Source organism: Lissotriton vulgaris, chromosome 5 (genome assembly GCF_964263255.1).
Source record: "Lissotriton vulgaris chromosome 5, aLisVul1.2, whole genome shotgun sequence".
In the NCBI taxonomy this organism is placed as follows: Eukaryota; Metazoa; Chordata; class Amphibia; order Caudata; family Salamandridae; genus Lissotriton; species Lissotriton vulgaris.
The window spans coordinates 1,366,006,283-1,366,028,681 of NC_141693.1; the positions used below are offsets into that span (position 1 = coordinate 1,366,006,283).

Genomic DNA, 22,399 nt, shown 5'->3' on the forward strand with positions numbered 1-22,399 from the left:
TGAACTGATAGACAATGCAAACATGTATTACAATTTTCAGCGTGTGCGCATTTTGGTTTGGCACTTGTTTTGTCATTTTTTAATTATTTAAATTGTATAGCAGTAGGCAAAATCCTGCTAAACCCATGACTAGGCCGTATGACACGAATCTTTTTGTTTCTTTAATTCAAGCAATCTTAAATTCAGGGCTCTGGCACAAAGAACAGCTTATGAAAGTAGATTCACGGGCCAACATGCTTTCTAATTTATTTGTGTATTGACTTTGGGGGGCAATACTATTTTTGTCTGAGGCTTCCATGAGGTCACCCATGTGCAAGCACTTTAATGTTCTTATCCATACCATGGGATGCTGATGCCCGGATAGAAGATGATCAAAAATACTACTTTGTTAAAATGGTTGTATGCAGTCCAATAAATTGAGTAAATTGGACTATAACCTAAATGCACCTTTTAGGGCAGGATGAGACTATGCGGGAAGAAGGCATTATTTTGCAATGACAAAGAGGCACATTTGGTTTTCTCAAACTACCTTATTGGCCTTTCATTCCAATGTAGTTTTACTCAGTGTTCAACAAGATTACAGTTTCCCCCATATCTTTGATCTTGCATTCATACTTCTAGCAAACGCTTTTTAAATAAATAAATAAAAATAGATTGTGAATTGAGAACATTTTGAAATCTATTCAAGACTGCTGTTTTCTGACTTTGATGGACAAGCCAGATTTTTATTTTCCCTCATTGAACATATGAAAGAATGAACGTCCCTCCCAAATACCCTCGTAAAAAGAGGCTTCTCTGTTAACACATTTTAAACAGTTTTTCAAAATATGCCCAGCAGGATGCCCTACATCTGGAAATATTAACCTGGGGGGTTACAGGACTTGTGTGAAGCATGAAATATAAGCAACTCATCATACTCCTTTAACCATGATAGTCTTCCCAATTTTTTTATTTCCTTTATGGAAATGGACTTTGGCTAATGATTTCAGCCTTTGTTGTGCATAGGCCTGGCGTTTCCTCAACTTTGTAGACCACAGCTTTGTTTGTCATAGCTAATCATTAGATCATAAAGTAATTTAAAAGCTATATATAGATTCCAATGTTACATACATATTTAATTCAAAAAGTTTAAATATAAAATCTGTTTATAGAATTATAACTCAATTAAAAAAAGGCTACTCACTTTGATTTTGTAAAGATTAAGCCTCAGTTTTCCACGTCTAAAATTTTACATCAATCCACATGCCAGCAGTGACTGCTTAATTGGGCCAGGACTCTAGATTTCACAGGGTATATGCCTATGTGATCCACTTTTCCTACTTTATGCCTTAGGGTTATGCCTGAATTCTCATTGGGAAAATAATCTCAGCAAACATTTTGAAGACAACAATATGTTTCTGGATGTAAGGATTGTCTGATCTATCTACGCTTGCCAAGTCTAAATTTTAACTTACGGATTCATACAGTTTTTCTTATTCCTTGATGTTGAAATCCAGTTTGCCACTTATGGCTGTCGCAGTTATCCATATAACCTTCAGAACTTGCTAGGAATGAAGAAAAGTATGGATGCTTTTGTTCACTCTCCAGGTCATATAATGTTTCCCTTAAGTAGGAATTAAGTTCAGCTTACTTTTAAGTTGCCACACGTTCTAATACAGATACCACAAAATTGTGATCAGTTCCGCAACTCGCATCACAAAACGGCATTATTAGACCCAGCCCATGACATCAGAATGGCAAACCACAGAGAGCGCTCCAATCTCCAGAGCCATAGATCAAATTCACAAAAATTAATGCTGTGTGGAACAACTTTAGACTACCACGCGATGTCGAGCTATGGAGAATCATAACGTCATTAAAACCCTCTAATGAGCCTTTGCCTGGAAAATTCTTGAAAGAGCTTAGATTTGCCATTCTCCCACTCTGGTCCTCGATTATCCATGTATCTCTCTTACAGGGTAGGATTCCTGACTGCCTAAAGATAGGACAAGTCACATCCATTCCAAAAAAGCCTAATGTAGACCTATCGGATTACATCCAATTTACAAGATCATGACTCTAGCTAAACTTCTTGAGGAATGCATACACAAACAACTGTGCAATCACATTGAAAAGTTTCAGCTACTTGACCAAAACCAATCTGGTTTTAGAGCAGGTCATAGTACTGAAACGGCTCTAACTCACATTGGTGATGACACACAAGACTACTTGACCAGAATCAACCGTGCCTACTTATTCTTCTTGATCTATCCTCAGTGTTTGACACGGTCAAACACAAAAACCTGATTCATATTCTGGAAAAAAGGATGGGGCAATCGGGCCCGGTATTCAATTGGTTTGCCTTACTTCTACAGAAAAGAACACAAAGAATCAAACTGAACCATTCCCTCGCTGACAATACACCAGTCTCACCTGGAGTGCCTCGAGGCTCCACACTCTCGCCCATGCTTTTCAACTTGTTTATGGAAACCCTCACCGAAATTCTGAAACGTTCAAACATACAACATGTATGCTCTACTGTGTATGAAAATGGCCTCACTGGAAGACATCAAGACTCTGAACTGAGTTCTTCTGAAAACTGAAGAATGGCTAGCCCACAATCACCTTCTGCTGAATAATCTCAATACTGAATTCATCCTGATTGCCCCTCCCAACCACTCCGCACCCAATTAAGGATGTCTCAAACAACTTACAGCTCTCAAATGTGAACAGCATGTTGTTTAATCTACAAGATCTTTAGGCATAACACTGGACAAATACCTGAATATGAAAGACCACATCAGTGAAAATCAAGCCATTCCTGCCTCCTGAGAACTTGCAACTAGCAGTCAAGTCCCTGGTTATTTCCCGTTTGGAATATGGAATTGTGACCTTGGCTGGGTTGACCAAAGGTATACTGGCACATGTTTGAGCTGTATAAAACCTTCCAAAATAAATAAAAAATAATTTTCTGCGACAGGTATTGATTGAAAACTTGTTTCCTATGACATAAGCCTCATTATTTGCATCTCATTTAAGTTCACAAAATTCAAATGCAACTATGAACTACTGTTATGCTGGGCCAAGTGAATTACTTCATACATTGTCAAGGACAAAACTAAAATACCAGATTAATGTCAACAATAACAATCAGTCTGAAAACCTCCTGCTTACTGCCTGTTTCATCAGTTTAATTCTCCTTACGACAACTAAATACAATGTAGAAGAGCTGAATTTATAGAATATTTAATTAAATAAATGGAACCATGAAAATGAACAGAATGCCAACTAACCAATCTGTGAACGGGTACAGGAAAGGTGTGTATAGACATAATTTTGACATCATTAATGACCTAAACATGCACTACCTTATGCAATACCTCGGTTTGGTAATGGTGCAAGAAGTATTTTAACATCAAATAATTTCTCAAAAATTCAGTTAGGTAGTCAAGCGCTGTTAGAACAGTAGAACTAACAGCTGCAGATACAGTTTAGAACTGGAAATACTCATTGGTATTTGCCTAAAACAACCAATGTAGGACTATTGTTCATCGGAGATGCCTCAGACAATATGTTAAATATGCTGATTGTGTGAAGATAACTTTTATACATTTTAAATAATAATAATACATATTAATATATTCTACTAACACCTGTTGCAACATGGACAAGGCACAACATAAAAAGAGCAGTAAACACCTACAACTTTTAAAGTTTCTCTGTGGCTTTCAAAACTTTCTCCCCCAGTATTTTTTTTACAGTTTTAGGGTCTATATTTGTGGCCTACATAAATATCTAGGGAATTAACAATTTGATGTAATAGCATTTCAGAGTTTATTCTGTTTTATGGTTGCTACTGACACCTTTTAACTTGTTTTTATATACGTGTCAATAAACAATAAGCACCAAATTATGAAAATAAAGATGTAAATTGGCATTAACAGTAAAAACAAAGTCATTTTTAGGTCTCGCCTGCGATAGCGCATGTACGCTCGCTTGTGAGAGATAGTGCTTATAACAAGGGCTTGAAGCCCGTCCATTGTTTAACATTTGTTGTCTTCATTGTCAATCTTATTTGCTCCCTTCTAATTGGTCAGCGCGTGCTGGCTTCCACTTCCTCTTCTTTGGGCCAGAGCATGGACAAGTACAGATTGATTACCATCCTTCGACTGATAGCGCTTTGACTGAGGTACTACTTTAATTCTTTCTTCTTCCATGTTGTCCTTGTTGATCATCTTGCCATTTGTCGCTCTGCTTTACTGTGCCACATTCACTTCAAAGAAGCCCTTTTCTTTGTTGAAATGGATGTTTGCGGTGACAACACATGTTATCTGCTTCCAAATATACTGTCATTACGATGTGGACATGGTGCAAATGTTTTCTTCATGCAATAGGATTTTTAGTAAAAGTTTCAGATAGATTTTTCTTTATTTCACACATGAGGGGGGGCGGGGGGGGGGGGGGGATTACCAGATTTGCTCATAATCACAGGGATGTTGTGCTGAGACCAAACAAGCACTGGCCAAGCCAATATGTCTCACCTTTAATACTATTGACTCCGCCATTGCCTTTTGTTCATGCTGTACAGCATGGGAATTGCTAACTTCGGCAATGATTTATAGCCATACTGTATAGCAGCTTGGCTGTCTTGCAGCATGGTTAAAAATAATGATAAAAAAGACTGATACATCCAGTGCTAATGCACTAAAAAAGGTGCATTAGCCCTGGCTGCGTCATAGCGTTTAAAAAAATTATTTTTAGCCACACTTCAAAGCATTCGAGCTGTAGCCCAGCACTGCTACAAAACATTGCTAATGCCAATAGCTCTCTTTGGTGAGACATTATTGGCTTTACCAATGCTTGTCAGAGTATACCCTCCATTCTACTGTACCGTTTTTTTAGCAGTCCCACTGAAGATTAAATTGTCTTGCAGAGTTAAATAAAATAAAAAAATAAGGGATAGGCACCACAATCATTTTGATTTGAAGCGAACAGTTGTGAGGTAGGAACCATCCTGTGACAATGTATTTAGGTCACTGTTGCTCCAGGCTGTAAATGATCAAGTCACCAACAAATCCGACCAGGAAAATGCATTTTAAAAACACAAGTCTGAACTCAAAAAGAGTGAGCAATTAGTAACTTGTTTAAAAGTGCGGATTATCTCCTAGGCACTTTAAAAAACACATGCTGAAAATTGTGAAAGAAATTCACTTTTGCCTGGTGATCCTCTTTAATCAGTACTAGGAGATCAGAAAAGTTGTACTGTAATGATGTTAGGCATTGTCTATGCAGCTTTTTTTTATGGTCATCTTGACAGTTTGGGTAAAAACCAATATTTCATAATTGGTTGATGTACACTAAAACTGTCATAACAAGTGTGCAACCGTTAGCCTGAAAATGCGTTTCTGCAAGTGCTCGATCTAATCATCAAATAATAAACCCCCACAAAAAGCTGTCAAGTGGCAAACTGCGAACATGAACAGGGTAATAAAGTGAGAATTTGAATATTCAACACCACACCATGCACCTTTCCAAAAGCAAACACCTGCACAAGACAAAGCATGTAGTTTAATATAAAGCAAGAACATCCCAAGGCACTGCTGAGGTTTGAAGTTCTAGGCGACACACTGTTTCGACAGAAAGAGGAAAAAATATGCAAAGCTTAGCAATGGCTATAATGCAAATTCAGGCAAAGCTGCAAAAAAATTCTGACCTCTTCTCACAATCCTAATACTAAATTAATGGTGAGCCGAAAGTACACTTCAACAATGTGGTTCTATGAAAAGGATACCAAATGTCTCAGTCTACAAATATAAATGCATCTCAACTTGTGTGAATCTTCATTTGAAAAAAATCAGCAAAAAGCCGATGGCATCAGTAATATTTAGTCATTTTTACTTAATGAATTGTAAAACAGTTTAATTAACTCTTCACCTAAAGCGTTCACTCGTCACTAAAGGTGCTGCAGAAATCACCTGATGACCATACTCAAGTTACATCTTTTTATTTTTCTAACCAGATAAAGGTCTAAACAAATTTGATAGGAAACTACCTTCTAGGATACCAATTCAGAGTTATATTTAAAACAGGTGGTATTTATCACATCTGGTATATACAGCTATTAGAGGTGGAATATTTACCAAGTGCAATAAATACCTCATATTCAAATTTGCAGGAGAAAGAAGCAACCCAACCACTACATGTTTGCCTTTTCTGGGCATTTGCACCCAATAGATTTCGTCAGATTTTTGCTGCCAACATCTATATGAGGAAAACAGCTTTAGTATCATTGCTAGTGAACTACTCAGAAATTGAATCACTGTGCAAAGTCAGTTTGCACAGGGATTTGAATTTTCACAACCACTTGAATCATAACAGTGAGTAGGAAAGGAAGTGGCACCGTCTACAAAATAGTGAGTAATTTACTTCAAAAGAATAAAGAATGTGTAAGTTAACAAATATCCAAAGGATTAAAGGCCCATCCCTTACATCTATTTGAAGGCAATTGTTCACAATCCATCCCCATTGTGGGTTTACAAACGGATTATTTCTCACTAAATAAGAATTGGCATCTCTAATTTCTTCTTTTGTTTTATCTGCATACAGAATGGTTGTCATAGCAAATAGCAGAAATTGAGTAGCGAGAACAAAAGGCGAGGGAATCCAATAAAATATGTGTTATTGGACATGCACATTTTGCTTGGATTTTCCTGCTCAAAGAAGTTAGTGGGGGGAGACCATAGAAAAATAAGCACTTCATTTTTTAATTTTTTTTTTACAGTTGAGCTTTGGTCTTAGCTTTGTCAAATTAGTAACACAACCATGTTGTGCATTCTGTCCCGTGCGGGAACTGGGGGTGCATAACTACAGGGGGAAGCATAACTACAGGGGGGCACAACATGTCTCCCCCTGCATACACTCCCGTGCATATAGGCACAAGGGGGCCCTGAGTGGACCCCTTTGCTGCCTCACTGCCACCCCTTTCACGGCAGTACAACCATCATGAAAAGGGTGGCGGTGAGGCAACTCAAAATATGCTCTGCAGAGATTCAGCGGCGGTCCAACTGCCATACTTATACTGAGTGTAAGCAGAAGGGTTTTGTCCTACGTGGCCAGGCTGGACACTAAATTCATGAAAAAAAGACAGTGCCTGGTCCCGGATTTAGGTGCTGTTATTTAATTTTCAGCAACTGAGCTTATACTTTAATTATAAAGCTCATGTTTGTATTACCATGTTAACAACTTTGAAATTTTATTCAATTTGTTAGAGAACGAGGTTTCAACATCACCTTTACACGAGTGAAATAAATATTCAAACATACAAGACACATTGTCTAAACCATAACACATTTGTTGCCTACTGCAACTCAATATTGCAAATGCTACTTACCAGTATGCATCTGTTCTTGGCATGTAGGGCTGCTGACATTCATATCTGTGCATAGTCCGCCACCTAGTGTTGGGTCCGGATGATTGCACATTGTTGTCCTGGAAGAGTCTTCGAAGTATCACGAGATAGGTGGCTCCTCCCCTGGACTACAGTGCGTATGGGCATCGCCTCCATCCCCAGATTGTTTTTAGCCATTGGCAGAGATGGAGTGAAGAAAGTGAGTGATGACCATGCTATGAGCATATGTGTATATGAATAAATACTGCAGCTGCTACAGGCGCCGGGGAGGAGGGTGGGCGATATGAATGTCAGCAGCCCTACATGCCAAGAACAGATGCATACTGGTAAGTAGCATTTGCAGTTCGAGGCATGTGGGCTGCTGAATTCATATCTGTGCATAGAATACATAGCAGTCCCTCCATTAACGGCGGCCGCCCGTGCCAGCTGCAGCAGTTTGAAAAAGCGTTTTTAGAACAGCCTGACCAACAGCTGCCTGCTGTTTGGAATGCACGTCTAGACAGTAGTGCTTAGTGAAAGTATGTGTGGTAGACCATGTGGCTGCTCTACAGATGTCTTCTAAGGGAATGTTACCTAGGAAGGCCATAGAGGCCCCCAGCTTCCTAGTGGAGTGGGCCCTTGGTGGGATAGTGAGAGTGCGCTTAGCTTTAGCATAACAGATCTGAATGCACTTTACTATCCATCTAGCAATCCCCGCTTTGGAGATTGCATTTCCCTTGTGTTGTGTGGCAAAAGCAACAAAGAGTTGTTTGGTTTTGCGGAAATCTTTTGTCCTGTCCACATAGTACATCAAGGCCCTTTTCACATCAAGAGTGTGGAGCATACGCTCCGCCAGCGTCTCTGGGTTTTGGAAAAACACCGGCAATTCAATTGTTTGGTTCATGTGGAACTGTGAGACCACTTTGGGTAAGAATTTAGGGTTAGTGCGGAGCACCACCCTGTTAGCATGTACTTGGAAGAAAGGTTCTTGGATGGTGAGCGCCTGCAGCTCGCTTACCCTCCGTAGCGATGTAATTGCTACTAAGAACGCAACCTTCCAAGTCAAAAACTGGAGTTCACAAGAGTGCAGTGGCTCAAAGGGAGGACCCATCAGCCTTGTAAGAACCACATTGAGGTTCCATTCTGGAGCTGGCGGAGTCCTTGGTGGAATGACCCTTTTGAGTCCTTCCAGAAAAGCCTTGATAGCAGGGACCTTAAAGAGTGACAGGTGCTGCCTATTCTGGAGGTATGCTGCCATCGCAGACAGGTGAATGCGGATGGAAGAGTACGCTAGATTACATCGATACAGGTGAAAGAGGTAACATATGATGTTCTGAATGGAAGCATCTAGCGGGTCAATGCTGTGGTCCACACAGTAGATGACAAACCTCTTCCATTTAGCCGCATAACAAGCTCTAGTAGTGGGCTTCCTTGCCTCCCGAATGATGTCCATGCAATCGGGAGGAAGATTGAGGTAGCCAAACTCTAGGACTTCAGGAGCCAGATCGCCAGGTTGAGCTGTTGCGGATCTGGGTGCTGAATGTCGCCATGGCTCTGCGTCAGAAGGCTGGGAGTGAGATGAAGCCTTTGATGCGGTACCACGGAGAGTTCCAGAAACGTGGTGTACCATGGTTGGCGAGCCCATGTTGGAGCAACCAGGATGAGCGTCATCGAGTGTTGCCTGAGCTTGCGTGCCACCAGCGGTATCAGAGGTGCTGGGGGAAAAGCGTACGCAAATCTGCCTGACCAGTTCATCCACATCGCATTGCCCTGTGATTGGGGGTGTGGGAACCTGGCGGCGAAGCTTTGGCATTTTGCGTTCTCCTTTGTGGCGAACAGGTCTATCTCTGGATGACCCCACTTTTGGAAGTACGGTTGGAGTACTGATGGATGTATCTCCCACTCGTGCATCTGATGGCTGTGTCTGCTGAGCAGATCTGCCATTTGATTGTCCTTGCCCGGGAGATGCTCTGCCATGAGGAAGATGTTCCTCTGAATGGCCCACTTCCACATGCTCTGAGCCCGATGAGACAGCTGTGGAGAGTGTGTACCTCCCTGCTTCTGGATGTAGTACATGGCCGTCATGTTGTCCGTCCGGATCAACACGACCTTGTTGCACAGATGTACTTTGAACGCCTTTAAGGCCATGAAGATTGCCCTCAGTTCCAACACATTGATGTGCATCTTCCTTTGCTGAAGTGTCCATAGTCCCTGCACAGTGTAGTGGAGTACATGCGCTCCCCATCCCTGGAGAGAGGCGTCCGTCGTCAGGATGATCTGTGGGACAGGCTCTTGGAATGGTCGGCCCTTGCAAAGGTTTTGTGGATTCCACCAATGCAGAGAGTTGTACGCCCGACCGCTCACCAACACTAGGTCTGTCAGTTGCCCATGAGCCTGAGTCCACTGACGTGCAAGGCACTCCTGAAGCGGACGCATATGTAGTCTCGCGTGCGGGACAATGGAGATGCAGGAGGCCATCATGCCTATCAACTGCATGAACACCCTCGCTGGAAGCGAGTGTTGGGGTCTGAATCGTAGGATCAGCGCCTGGATACTGGCGATTCTCACTGAATTCGGCTGCGCAGTGGCTGCCAGAGTGTCGATCGTCGCGCCCAGATACTGTCGCACGTGGGCGGGCTGGAGATGGGACTTCGGGTAGTTCAGAGAGAATCCCAGATCGTGCAGGAGGTGAATGGTGCGTGACACGTGTTCTACGCACTGCTGTTCCGTCTTTGCCTGAATAAGCCAGTCGTCTAGGTATGGAAAGACATGGACGTGCTGGCGACGGAGATGCGCCGCCACAGTCGCTAGGCACTTTGTAAATACTCTTGGTGCCTTGGTGACCCCGAACGGCAGGACTCTGAACTGGTAATGCTGGTCTAAGATCTTGAATCGGAGATACTTTCTGTGGGAAGGATGCAGGGGAATATGAAAATAGGCATCCTTCAGATCCAGCGTTGCTAGGAAGTCCCCCTGTTGAAGCAGGGGAAGCACCTGCTGCAATGTGAGCATATGGAAGTGCTCCGAGTTGATGTACCAGTTCAGGGGCCTGAGGTCCAGGATCGGCCTGAGTGATCCGTCCTTTTTGGGGATCAGAAAATACAGGGAGTAAACCCCCGTTCCCCGTTCTTGCAATGGAACGAGCTCTATTGCCCCTTTTTGCAGCATGACCAGAACTTCTTGCTGCAACAAGGTCAAGTGCTCGTCGGACATAGCACGGATTCTTGGCGGTATGTCCGGTGGAATGGACGTAAGTTCTAGACAGTACCCGTACTGGATAAGAGACCTCACCCACCTGTCCGTGGTGATGGACCTCCACGCCGGCAGGAACTGCTGGAGTCTCCCCCCGACAGGTGTCGTGTGATCGGGGGGAAGTGACAAGACGTCACTGCTTGTTGGTGGTGGTGGACCTGGATGCATTGTTTCCACGTCCCCTGCCTTTGATATTGTTGCCTCTGTAGCCACCCCTGCCCTTGTTGTTGTTATACGAGGACTGGGTGTTACCCTTGTAGTATTGTGTGGATTGGGATGCCTGTCCCCTCGAGGTGCCTCTTGAATTGGAGCGGCGAAAAGAACTACCCCGAAACTGCTGACTTTGTAAAGCCCCCATAGATTTGGCAGTTTCAGTATCTTTTTTCATCTTTTCTAGGGAGGCATCCACCTCAGGGCCGAACAGATGGTCAGGATTCACTGTTTGACCCAATATTGTGGTTTGTATGTTGGGTTTGAACCCCGAAATTCGAAGCCAGGCATGACGTCTAAGTAACACACTTGTATTGATAGCCCTGGAGGCAGTGTCTGCCACATCTAGGGCACATTTGATGGATGCATTTGTAATGAGTTTACCCTCCTGAATGAGCATCTCCCCCGCCTCCTTATATTGGTCAGGCAAGTGTTGTAGGATGGCCTCTAATGTGTCATAATGGGCCCTATCATAACGTGCAAGCAGGGCTTGTGTGTTAGAGATCCTCCAGATGTTCGCTGCCTGTGCAGCAATGCGTTTGCCTGATGCCTCAAAGATCTTGGACTCTTTGTCCGGGGGAGGAGCGCCACCAGTAGTCTGCGAATTCGCCCTCTTTCGAACGTTGGAAACCACCAGGGAGTCCAATGGCAAGTGTCCCTTAATATACGTGGGATCCGTGGGCGCCGCTTTATATTTCCTGTCGATGCGAGGATTGACCACCCGCGCCCGGGTGGGCTCCTTGAATACCTCCTGTGCATGCTTCAGCACCCCTTTAAGCATCGGTAGTGTCTTGACTTGTTTTTCGGCTACCGAGAAGGTGTCGACTAAGAAGTCCGCATCCACGGGGTCTGAGTGCAGTTCGACGTCATGGTTCGCTGCAGCTCTCTCTATTAATGCATTGAATGCCGCCGAGTCCTCTGTGGGGGACGTCTTTGCGGCGAAAAGTTGAGTGTCCTGGCCCGACTGCGGGTCGTCTGTGTCGCCTCCTGCTGTCCAGGGCACATGCTCCTCTTCCGGATCCGAGTACGCAGGATAGTTGTACTCGGCTTCTTCCTCGTCCACATCAGGCACGGGGGAATGGGCCGGCGAGTGTTCCAGGGCTTGTGGAGACAGAGGTTCCATCAGCGCCGAAGAGTCCGCAGAGTACCTTTTGTTCTTGAATGGAATCCTAAAAGGTTCCAAGGCCGGCTCCGACGTAATCTTTCGTTTGAGGAGCGACAATTTTCCGGTGTTGGCGTCGATGATCACCTCACGACGTTCCTCCACCGCAAGCGGTTGGAGCCGAAGCTTCGACACCACCAAGGCAGCCTTCGGCGTCAATACTTCCTGGGAGTGTCCGCTCTGCTTAGGCGCGAAGGCCTTCGGCGCCGACTTGGGAGGAAGGGTAAAACGAATGGGCGTTTGTTCCTTGGCAGGCTTCGGCGTGGGCCTAGGCACTACAGTGTCCTGGCTGGGAACCACAGTGGACTGTTGGATCCGCCTTAAGGATTCTCCCACTTTCTTTGTAAGGGATGCCGAGGGCTGAACCGTCTCGAGCGACTCTTCGTCTCCGAGAGCCCGGTCGCCGGTAGGCCTCTTCTTCGGTGCCGACGCCCCATGGCCTGGCGCACCGTCGGCGTGACGCTTCTTCGAAGCCGTCTTCGGGTCCGCGACCCCTTTCGGTGCCGACGCAGCCGCGTCGGATGCCTTCACCTTCGGCGCCGACCCAGAGGGCTTCGGGTCGGCCATTTTGGCGCGGCTCTTCTGGTCGGCCATTTTGGCGTGGCTCTTCAAGCCGGCCATTTTGGGTTTCGTGGAAGTTGACGCCTCCAGAACCTTCTTCACCAACGCCACTTTCGGTTTCGGTTTCGCATCCGAGGGTGCGAGACCAGTTGGCGTCACTTTCGGTTTCTTCTTAGAAATGTCCGTGACCGGGCCCGGAGGCGGGGACGTAGGACTCATAGTTAGATCTTGGGTAAGGCCCGAAGGCGATCCCTCGACCTGGGCCGTATGATGGGGAGTAACCCCGGAGTCTCGTTGGGGATGCTCTTCCACCGAGCTATCACCCATCGTGGCACAAGCCAGATCGTCGTCCCCTACCTCGTCGGAGGCTTCGTCGCAGGCCTCCTCATCCGCGTCGTAGGTTTCTTCCTCGGACGCGGGGCCAGGGTCCGACCCTTGTACGTCGTCTTCTCCCTCGACCGATTCCTGGAAGATGTCATCGGGTGGGGGTGCCGAAGCCGACAATTGAGCCTGGAGCCGATTAGCCCGGCGAATCTTTAAAGTCTTCTTACTTCTAAATTTCGAACACGCCATGCAGGTGTCCTCACGGTGATCCGGTGACAAGCATGTATTGCACACGGGGTGCACGTCGAGGTGCGAATATTTAGAATGACACAGCGGACACTTCTTGAATGGAGTCCGCTCCATAGCAAAGGGTGTAGTGTAGGCCCGTCCGCGTCGAAAGCACGTGGAAGGGCAGGAAGAGATAGGAGCTGAGAGTCAGTAAGAAACCCGAACGCAACTATACCGACGCCCAGCCTAAAGACCTTTTGGTCTCAAGGAAAAGTAGAACAACTATCGGTTCCGACAGAGGGAACCGAAACACATCCGAACCCAATGGCGGAAAAAAACAATCTGGGGATGGAGGCGATGCCCATGCGCACTGTAGTCCAGGGGAGGAGCCACCTATCTCGTGATACTTTGAAGACTCTTCCAGGACAACAATGTGCAATCATCCGGACCCAACACTAGGTGGCGGACTATGCACAGATATGAATTCAGCAGCCCACATGCCTCGAACATGCACGTTACATTACATTCATATGTACTAACACTAAGAAAATGAATTCATCGGTACACCAGAAGAAATAAACAATAATCCTATGTGTCAATTTGCTTTAAGATATTCAGGATTATGAACCACCCTAGGCATTGTTCCAATAGTTAATGAGTTAGTGAGTCTGCCTTTGGTGGACTGAGATAAAGGAATGACTCCTTTGGAAAAGCCGACGCGTTTCCAAACCCGGTATGTGTTTACACGGGTTTTTCTTCAGGGCAACCTGGGTACCTGGTGTTTAAGAGAAAAACAAAAAATAGACTTCTTTTAGTTCCTATCCTTCCTCTATGTATTATTATGCGGCTTCTCGCCAAGAGGAACATGCAATTACCTTTATGTTCCTGCGTTGTGCAGTCAAATTTGATTGATTGGAATATTAATTCTAACCTGTTGTCGAGAAAGAGAACATTGTTGTATTGTATTTAAAATTTGGAACGAGGGCATGTTGTCTGTACCCGGTTTTGGGCTGAGACTTACTTGTGACATGTAATTTCTAATGCTTGAGGCTTAGCTTGGCTCCATTGCGGTGTTTTTTCATTGTATAACCCCAACTGTTGAAAAGAGAACTGGATTTTAATCTATTGTGGTTCGAAAATTATGGAAGGTTGAAATTAATGAATAGGAAGCTGGCTTACTTGTCAGGGCGTTGTCTGTGAGTGTGGGGCTTCTCTTCTATTTACTCGTTCCGCTCTGCTACAGAAGGCTTGGAGCGCGGTGCTTCTCTCCTATTTAATTGCTACCGCGGGGCTCCGCTCTGCTCTGTTACAAAATAATTGAAAAGCGGAAACTAAGTATCACTGTGTCTACACTGTTTCCAGTCGAAAGCGGCACAGCTTGTTCTTTGCTCACCTCAATTGAGACACAACTCCGCTTCCTAATTCTGGCTCTTGTTCAGTCGACTGCTCGGAAAAATCTGCGATGAGTCACTGGGGAACCGGCCAAAGTCACATGTTTTGTATGGGGCTGAGAATTCTGGGATTTGTAGTCCTATTAGGGGCCAAGCTATTTTTACAAGGTAATGATTTATAAATTTGACTATGCCTGTGGGCTGCGGTGTGACCCCTGCCCATCAGGTAGCAAAAGTGAAGGTGGTGTTGATGGGATTCAGCTTATATTTCTATGTAGTTCAGTCAGTTCGTTCATCCCATCCACCACGCAATTGTACTTAAGTATTAAATATGCTTCTCTTTGAATAAGCAATGTTTCAACATCCCCACCACGATTTGGGATTTTGATTGCTGATAGCACTGTCCATTTGAAATCTTTTTCAGTGTGGCCGCTCTGCTGGAAGTGGTGTACCATCGGAGCTGTGACAATGTTTTGTTTGATGCGGGATCGATGTTGGGCTATTCGTTGGTTTATTTGTTGTGATGTTTTTCCTATGTAGAGTTTGGGGCAGGGGCAGATGATAGCGTGAACCAAATTACGACTTTTGCAGTTCGTAAATTCCTTGTGTGTCCATTTTATGTTATTGTGAAGGAATTCAGTGCCTTCCATTGTACTCGGACATGACACACATGTGCCGCACTTATGGTGCCCTTCTATAGGTTTGAGTCTCCAAAGGGTCCGTAAGTCAGATTTAACTTGGCTTGTACCTAAGTCTGCCCGGACCAACTGTTGCCCTATGCTCCTGTTTTTCTTTAGTGCAAAAAGGGGTTTCTCAAATGGAATGTACAGTTCTGACAATAGGTGCCAGTTTTTGAGAATAATGTTTTTGAACTTGTTAGTATGGGGTCCGAATTTTGTTACGCATACCAATTTTTCCAAGGGTGTATGCTGTTTTTTAACTAATAGTTCTTCCCTCGGGGTGTTCCATGCCCTTTTTGTGGATTGTGTCAACAGTTTCCTCGGATAGCCTCTTTCGGTCAATTGTTTATTCAAGATTTCTGCATGGGCTTCAAAGTCCTCTTTTCTGGAGCAGTTTCTCCTTATCCTCAGCATTTGGCTGTAGGGGAGATTGGCTTTCAAATTTTGGGGATGATAGCTCCTGTAATGGAGGAGCGTGTTCTTATCCGTCTCTTTGCGGTGCAGCGTGGTGGTGAGGGTTTGATTCAAAGGTTTAACTTCCACATCCAAGAATGTGAGAAGCACATTGCTCGAGGAGATGGTGAATTTGATGTCCGGATGCCTCATATTAAGCCAGTTATGGAATTGATTCAACGTGTCAGTGGTGCCATTCCATTGGCACCAAATATCGTCAATATAACGATACCACGTGAGTATGTGGGTTCGGTACGGGTTGTTGTGGTACACAAACCGCTCTTCATACAGGGCCATGAACAGGACCGCCATTTCTGGGGCATAAGGACACCCCATGGCGGTCCCCTTCACCTGCATGTAGAATTTGTCTTGGAATCGGAAATAGTTTTTTTTCAAGGCAATTCTTGCCAAGGCCAGTATGAATTCTGTTGGGACTCTTTGTGGTTTGGGTCGTGTTTCCAGAAAAAATTCAAGGGCAATGTGTCTTGTATGTTTGAATATTTATTTCACTCGTGTAAAGGTGATGTTGAAACCTCGTTCTCTAACAAATTGAATAAAATTTCAAAGTTGTTAACATGGTACTACAAACATGAGCTTTATAATTAAAGTATAAGCTCAGTTGCTGAAAATTAAATAACAGCACCTAAATCCGGGACCAGGCACTGTCTTTTTTTCATACTTATACTGAGGGCAGACCTGCAGTGTGGCGGTGGTCGAACCGCCGCCACCACGACTACGACTGTCCTTGGTAGTCATAATAAGGCCATAGGTCACTTTTAGATCTGCAAATAGCTGCCTGCTAGAATATCTGGGAAGGTAGGCACAAACCTTGCAGACAGCACACATTCTATTTGACAGCTGTTAATAAGACAATCCACTCAATACTGTTGCACTACATAATCTTTGCATTATTAAATCCTAGGAGACCCAAAACCATAAGCAGCTATAAATTTTGCGAAGAACACATGTTTTTTCCTCCTCATGTTTATCGTCCTGCCATGGCTGCCTGTTGTAAATAAAGGCAATGCGATCAGTGTACAATGTATCCAGATGTAATGCACCCAAAGCTCAACCACAAATTTACTGTTAAGTAATGTAAAGGTGCCTAAATATTACAATGGCAGGAACCCCCTCTTAGTACCTAGGTTATACAACTCCTCCACGTTGCCAATCCCTCACAAAAGATTACTAAACATACAGAAGTAAGCAGTAGTAGCATGCTCCGATTCTCTCTTTGTAGGGGACTACCTGAAAGAACCTATGCATTATAAGTAGTCACATGGCTACTCACCTCAACTCTGCTTTTAAGGACTTGTTCCTACAAATCAACAGTTTTTAACCTAACCCCAGGTGAAATATGAATGGCAACATGGGTTAGCCAATCAATGACAAAAAAGACGCTTGGCATCCGAGAATCTCACTTCACAATATGCCAAAAAAGACCAAACTGCTTTGTGTGTTCAATACACACTTGCCGATCTTCTAATGATTAAACTGTCTGATAATGCTTTTCTAACAATAATGGCTAAAACAGGCCCAACAAGTGTCTACTACGTGTTAATAATCTGTATATTTACATAAAATAAGTGATCTGCAAAGCAACAGTGATTACCTGGGAGTGGTGGTCAATTGCATAGATTTAATCCAAATGTAACGTTTTTACATGTCCCTTGGGTGTGCTGAAAACGTGTTAAGTATCCAATCCTCCTAAATAAGCCACCATATTATTTCTAAAGATATAGGCAGAAATAAAGGTATGACGACTGCACGTTGCCAGACGCTACCTATATTCCACTTTCTGCGGAGAGTGGCTTTGAAGTTTTGTTGCAAGCTCAGTCAGGACTGCTGGTGTCATCTCAGTTTGCTGTGCCTCACTTTGTTTTGATTTGCGGTTCTCCATCGAGGAAGACTTGGAAAATGGCGAGAACAAACTGGCTTCTCTTTTAGCTCATAAAGCCAGTAAGCAATCCATTCAGAGTCTGAAAAATAATGCTAAGGATAGAGGTCTCTTTCAGATATTGGTTCTCAGCACTGCTGAGTCTTTAAAGACTATTCTCTGTAGAGACTCTTTTTCATCTTGTCCTAGCTTGATGGAAGTCTGGGGGGTTTGTATTAGTTACAACTGTGGCCTGCACTGTATTATCACTGGTAAAACAACAAACTCCTTAGGTTTGTTACTGGCTCGGTCAGTGACAGCCCAACAATAATGAGTAGGCTTAAGAGAAGTTTTCCATTTTGCAATGAGGCTTGTCTTCTAATTACATGCCGATATGAATTGCACTCAAATAGTAGACTTCTACTCAAGATTGCAGATAATTTGTCTAGATATGTGATCTTATTCAGGGTTACCTCTATGACGGTGATGACCCAAATGCTATGTAACTGATATCGTGAAAACGAAGAACATTCTAATGGCAACTCCTGAAACCCTTCAAATAAATTAGTTGACATTTTTTTTTTAAACGCAGAAGAAAATCAATGTATTTTCTGCTAGCATTCAACCCTCAAGGTGTTCAACAGTATATAAAGAGTATTTTCTTTAGGATTGGGAAATCACATTACTTTTTGTTGATCCTTAATAGTGACGCAATATGAGCAAGGAAGAAAAAAGCATAAACACTAATGTTGCCGTAAACTGTCATTGAAACAATGAAGGGAGGGTTTTTTGAAATTGAGAAATTTACTTTCACACATTCAGGTTGCACCCTGAAAGTACTGCGTCCTTATTCGCCTGTCTAAAACGGATTAACAAGAGAGAATGCAGATTACTCCTTATATACTGTCTTTTGTCAGCATCTATGCCTACACCTACAACAAGTGAAGTGTGTAAAAAACCCCTTAGGCAAAGCAGTATGAGAGAGAATGAGGCACAAGAGAGTTAGTCGCGAGGTCTGAAGTAGGCAGGTTTTCCAACAGTATTGTGATTTGAGACACAAGGAATTAGAGAAGCCAGTCGTTGTGGGTTCACACTGTGATGAAAAACTTCATCACAGTGAATATAAGCAACCACAATACAGTGGACCGAATGATGTACCAAAGGCCGCCTCATCCAGTGACAAAGACAATCTGATAGAGCAATGGTATCTAAAGAATTTTAGAATGCTGTTAAATAGCACTCATTTGGAGAGAGACAGAGAAGGAATGTGTAGTCAGGGTACAATAGGCCACAACAAGTAATATAGAGATAGCACATTCCAAAACAATTTCGGATGCAACAAGAAAGCTGCAATGGTCTAAACATGTGAAGTCTAATAGGAAAAACTGTAGCACTTAAGTGAATGTGGAATTACTGAGCCGATTCTAACCCGTTTTTGGGAAGATGAAGGCTGAACAAAGCTGGGAAGATGGCATCATGTTGCATAGTGTTTTGGCAACTACCCAAGAGAAGGGTCTGACACACTGGGAAGCATAAACCATTGGTCTGACACACTGGGAAGCATAAACCAATCTATATTGAGAGGTAGGTCAAATCATCCATGAGCCCAAACACAAGCTTTTGTATAGGTGGGACTCAATTATATTAGGGGAAAGAACACACCATACTAGTCAATGCGACACAAAAAGGTGTGTGCTAGTTGGATCATCAGGCCTTGGAAAACAACAAGCTAAATACTCAGTTGTGAGTCCTCAAGCCATTCAGCTCAAGGCTCATTAAAGGTATAAACAGGCTGAATGTTAGAGATTAAATGAATTTACTGCCTGTAACTGTAGATATCCAGTACTGGTATCTTTCATAGATTCACATGCTTCAATCATTCCCCGAAATGAGAGTTCCACTGTACCATCGAAAGGAGTAGTTAATGACATACAGAGCAGTTAATGTTAAAAAAAACATTCACTTCAATAGCTTATCCTATTCATTTAAAAAGAACCAAGGTTCAGCCAATAAAGCAACAGCACCCTCTAGAACACTCTCCACAGAGGCTTCAATCCCTCAGATCTTCTAGCACAAGTGGGATATGGTAACCCAGATAATAAGGGGAGCCACTATGTGGAGGAGAGTAGGTCGCATTTGAATGTATGAAAAATACCCACACTGGAGAAGGAATATGCTACTTACCAGTTTGCATCTGTTCTTGGCATAGAGGGCTGCAGAGTGGTACATTATGAATGATCGCCATCTGGTGTTGGGCTCGGATGATTGCACTTTGTTTTTCTCTTGGAGAGTCTTTTGTAGCTTGGTGACTCTTCCTTTGGTTGCTAGTGCGCATGAGCATCGGCTCCATCCTTAGATTGTTTTGCCATAGTAGGGTTAGATGGAGTAGTATGATAGAATACAGATAGAACTGCCCATGTAAGTGTATCTAAATAAGATATTGTTGGAACAGACACAGGTTTCCGGGGAGGCTGGGAGGGCATGTACCACTCTGCAGCCCTCTATGCCAAGAACAGATGCATACTGGTAAGTAGCATATTCCGTTCGAGGCATATGGGCTGCAGATGGTACATTATGAATAGACTATACAGCAGTTCTCTCTCTAGCGGTGGTCGCCCGTGTCTGTTGCAACAGTCTGAAATAAAGTCTTTAATACAGCTTGTCCCACTCTAGCTTGTTGTTTTGTGTGCACAACTACACAATAGTGCTTTGTGAAGGTGTGCAGTGTAACCCAGGTAGCTGCTTTGCATATGTCATCTAGTGGAATGTTTCCCAAGAATGCCATAGATGCTCCTAGTTTACGTGTAGAGTGAGCTCTAGGAGGAACAGTTAATGTCCTCTTTGCTTTTAAGTAGCATATTTGAATACATTTTACAATCCATCTGGCAATGCCCGCTTTAGAGATGGGATTGCCCTTATGTGTAGGAGAAAACGCTACAAATAGCTGTTTTGTCTTTCTGAAAGTTTGTGTTCTTTCTATATAATACAATATTGCCCTTCTGACATCCAATGTATGTAGGGCCCTTTCCGCTACTATCTGTGGTTTTGGAAAGAAGACCGGTAGTTCCACTGACTGATTGATGTGGAATGCAGAAATTACTTTTGGTAAGAATTTTGGGTTTGTTCTAAGAACCACCTTGTTTTGGTGTAACTGCATGAATGGTTCTTGAATTGTAAAAGCTTGTAACTCACTTACTCTTCTGAGTGACGTGATAGCTATGAGGAAGGCCACCTTCCATGTGAGGAATTGTATTTCACACCTATGCATAGGTTCAAAGGGTGGTCCCATTAGTCTGGTAAGTACTATGTTGAGATTCCAGACTGGGGAAGGTGGCAGTCTTGGTGGAATGACTCTTTCGAGTCCCTCCATGAAAGCTTTAATTGCTGGTACTTTAAACAGGGAAAGATGTTGCCCGTTTTGTAGGTACGCCGCTATAGCTGCGAGATGAACTCTGATAGAGGTATATGCTAAGTTACATTGCAGCAAGTGTAGTAAATAGCAAATAATCTGTTTAGTGGATGCGTCCAGAGGGTTGATGAGATTACTGTTACAGTGTACAGCAAACCTCTTCCATTTTGCTGCATAGCATGCTCTGGTGGTAGGACGTCTTGCTTGTTTAATGATTTCCATACATTCTGGGGGTAAATCTAAATATCCAAACTCTATGACCTCAGGAGCTAGATCGCTAGGTTCAATTGTTTGGGATCTGGGTGCATTATTTCTCCATGCTTGTGTGTAAGGTGCATGGGTAATAATCTTAGCTTTTGATGTGGCACCTGTGAGAGTTGTAGTAGCGTGGTGAACCAAGGCTGTCTTGCCCACGTGGGTGCCGCTAGTATCATTGTCATTGAATGCTGTTGCAGTTTCCAAACCACTAACGGAATTAGTGGGAGAGGGGGAAAAGCGTAAGCAAATTTGTTGGACCAAGTTATCCATAGTGCATTGCCCTGGGACCGGTGGTGTGGGTACCTGGATGCGAAGTTTTGGCATTTTGCGTTCTGATGATTGGCAAACAGATCTATCTCTGGTTGCCCCCATCTTTGGAAGAATGGATGCAGTATCTGGTCGTGCAGCTCCCATTCGTGTACTTGTTCTGACTCTCTGCTTAGGATGTCTGCTATCTGATTTTGAACTCCTGGTAGGTGTTCTGCTAACAGATAGATCTTTTGAGGAATGGCCCATCTCCAAATGTCCTGTGCTAGTTTGGATAGTTGGAGAGAGTGTCCCCCCCCCTGTTTTTGAATATAATACATTGCAGTCATGTTGTCTGTTCTGATCAGGACTGCCTTGTTGGTTATTTGCATTTGGAAAGCTTTTAGTGCTAGAAATAGTTCCAAGTAGTTGATGTGCAGTTTCTTTTGCTGCATACTCCATTTCCCCTGCACTGTGTATTTGTCCATGTGCGCTCCCCATCCGGAGAGCGATGCGTCCGCTGTCAGTATCACTTGTGGAATCGGTTCTAGGAACGACCGTCCCTTGGAAATGTTTGTTGTGTTCCACCACTTCAGAGAGCGATGCGTACGGTCGTCTACCAACACCAGATCTGTAATCTGACCTTGAGCCTGATTCCACTGTGTCGCTAGACACTCCTGTAGTGGACGCATTTGTAGTCTGGCATGTGGTATTAGCAGTATGCAGGAGGACATCATGCCTAACAGCTGCATAAACACTCGTGCTGGTAGTGAGTGTTGTGGTTGAAATCTTTGTATTAACTTGACTATTGTCTGTATCCTGATTGGATTGGGGTATGCTTTGGCTCTTTCTGTGTCTATAGTAGCCCCCAGGTATTGTTGAATTTAGTTTGGTTGTAGGTGTGATTTTTTTGTAGTTCACCGTAAACCGTAGGTGGTGCAGCAATTGAATGGTCTTCTGTGTGTTGTGAAGGCATTCTTCTT

The 22,399-nt window shown here is 43.8% G+C and overlaps 1 protein-coding gene across 12 annotated transcripts in view; it reads right to left on the reverse strand.

Annotated features, from left to right (window-relative positions):
* HIPK1 (homeodomain interacting protein kinase 1) overlaps positions 1-22,399 on the reverse strand; it is a 733,600-nt gene that overhangs the window by 125,173 nt on the left and 586,028 nt on the right. The gene's annotated exons all lie outside the window — the stretch shown is intronic.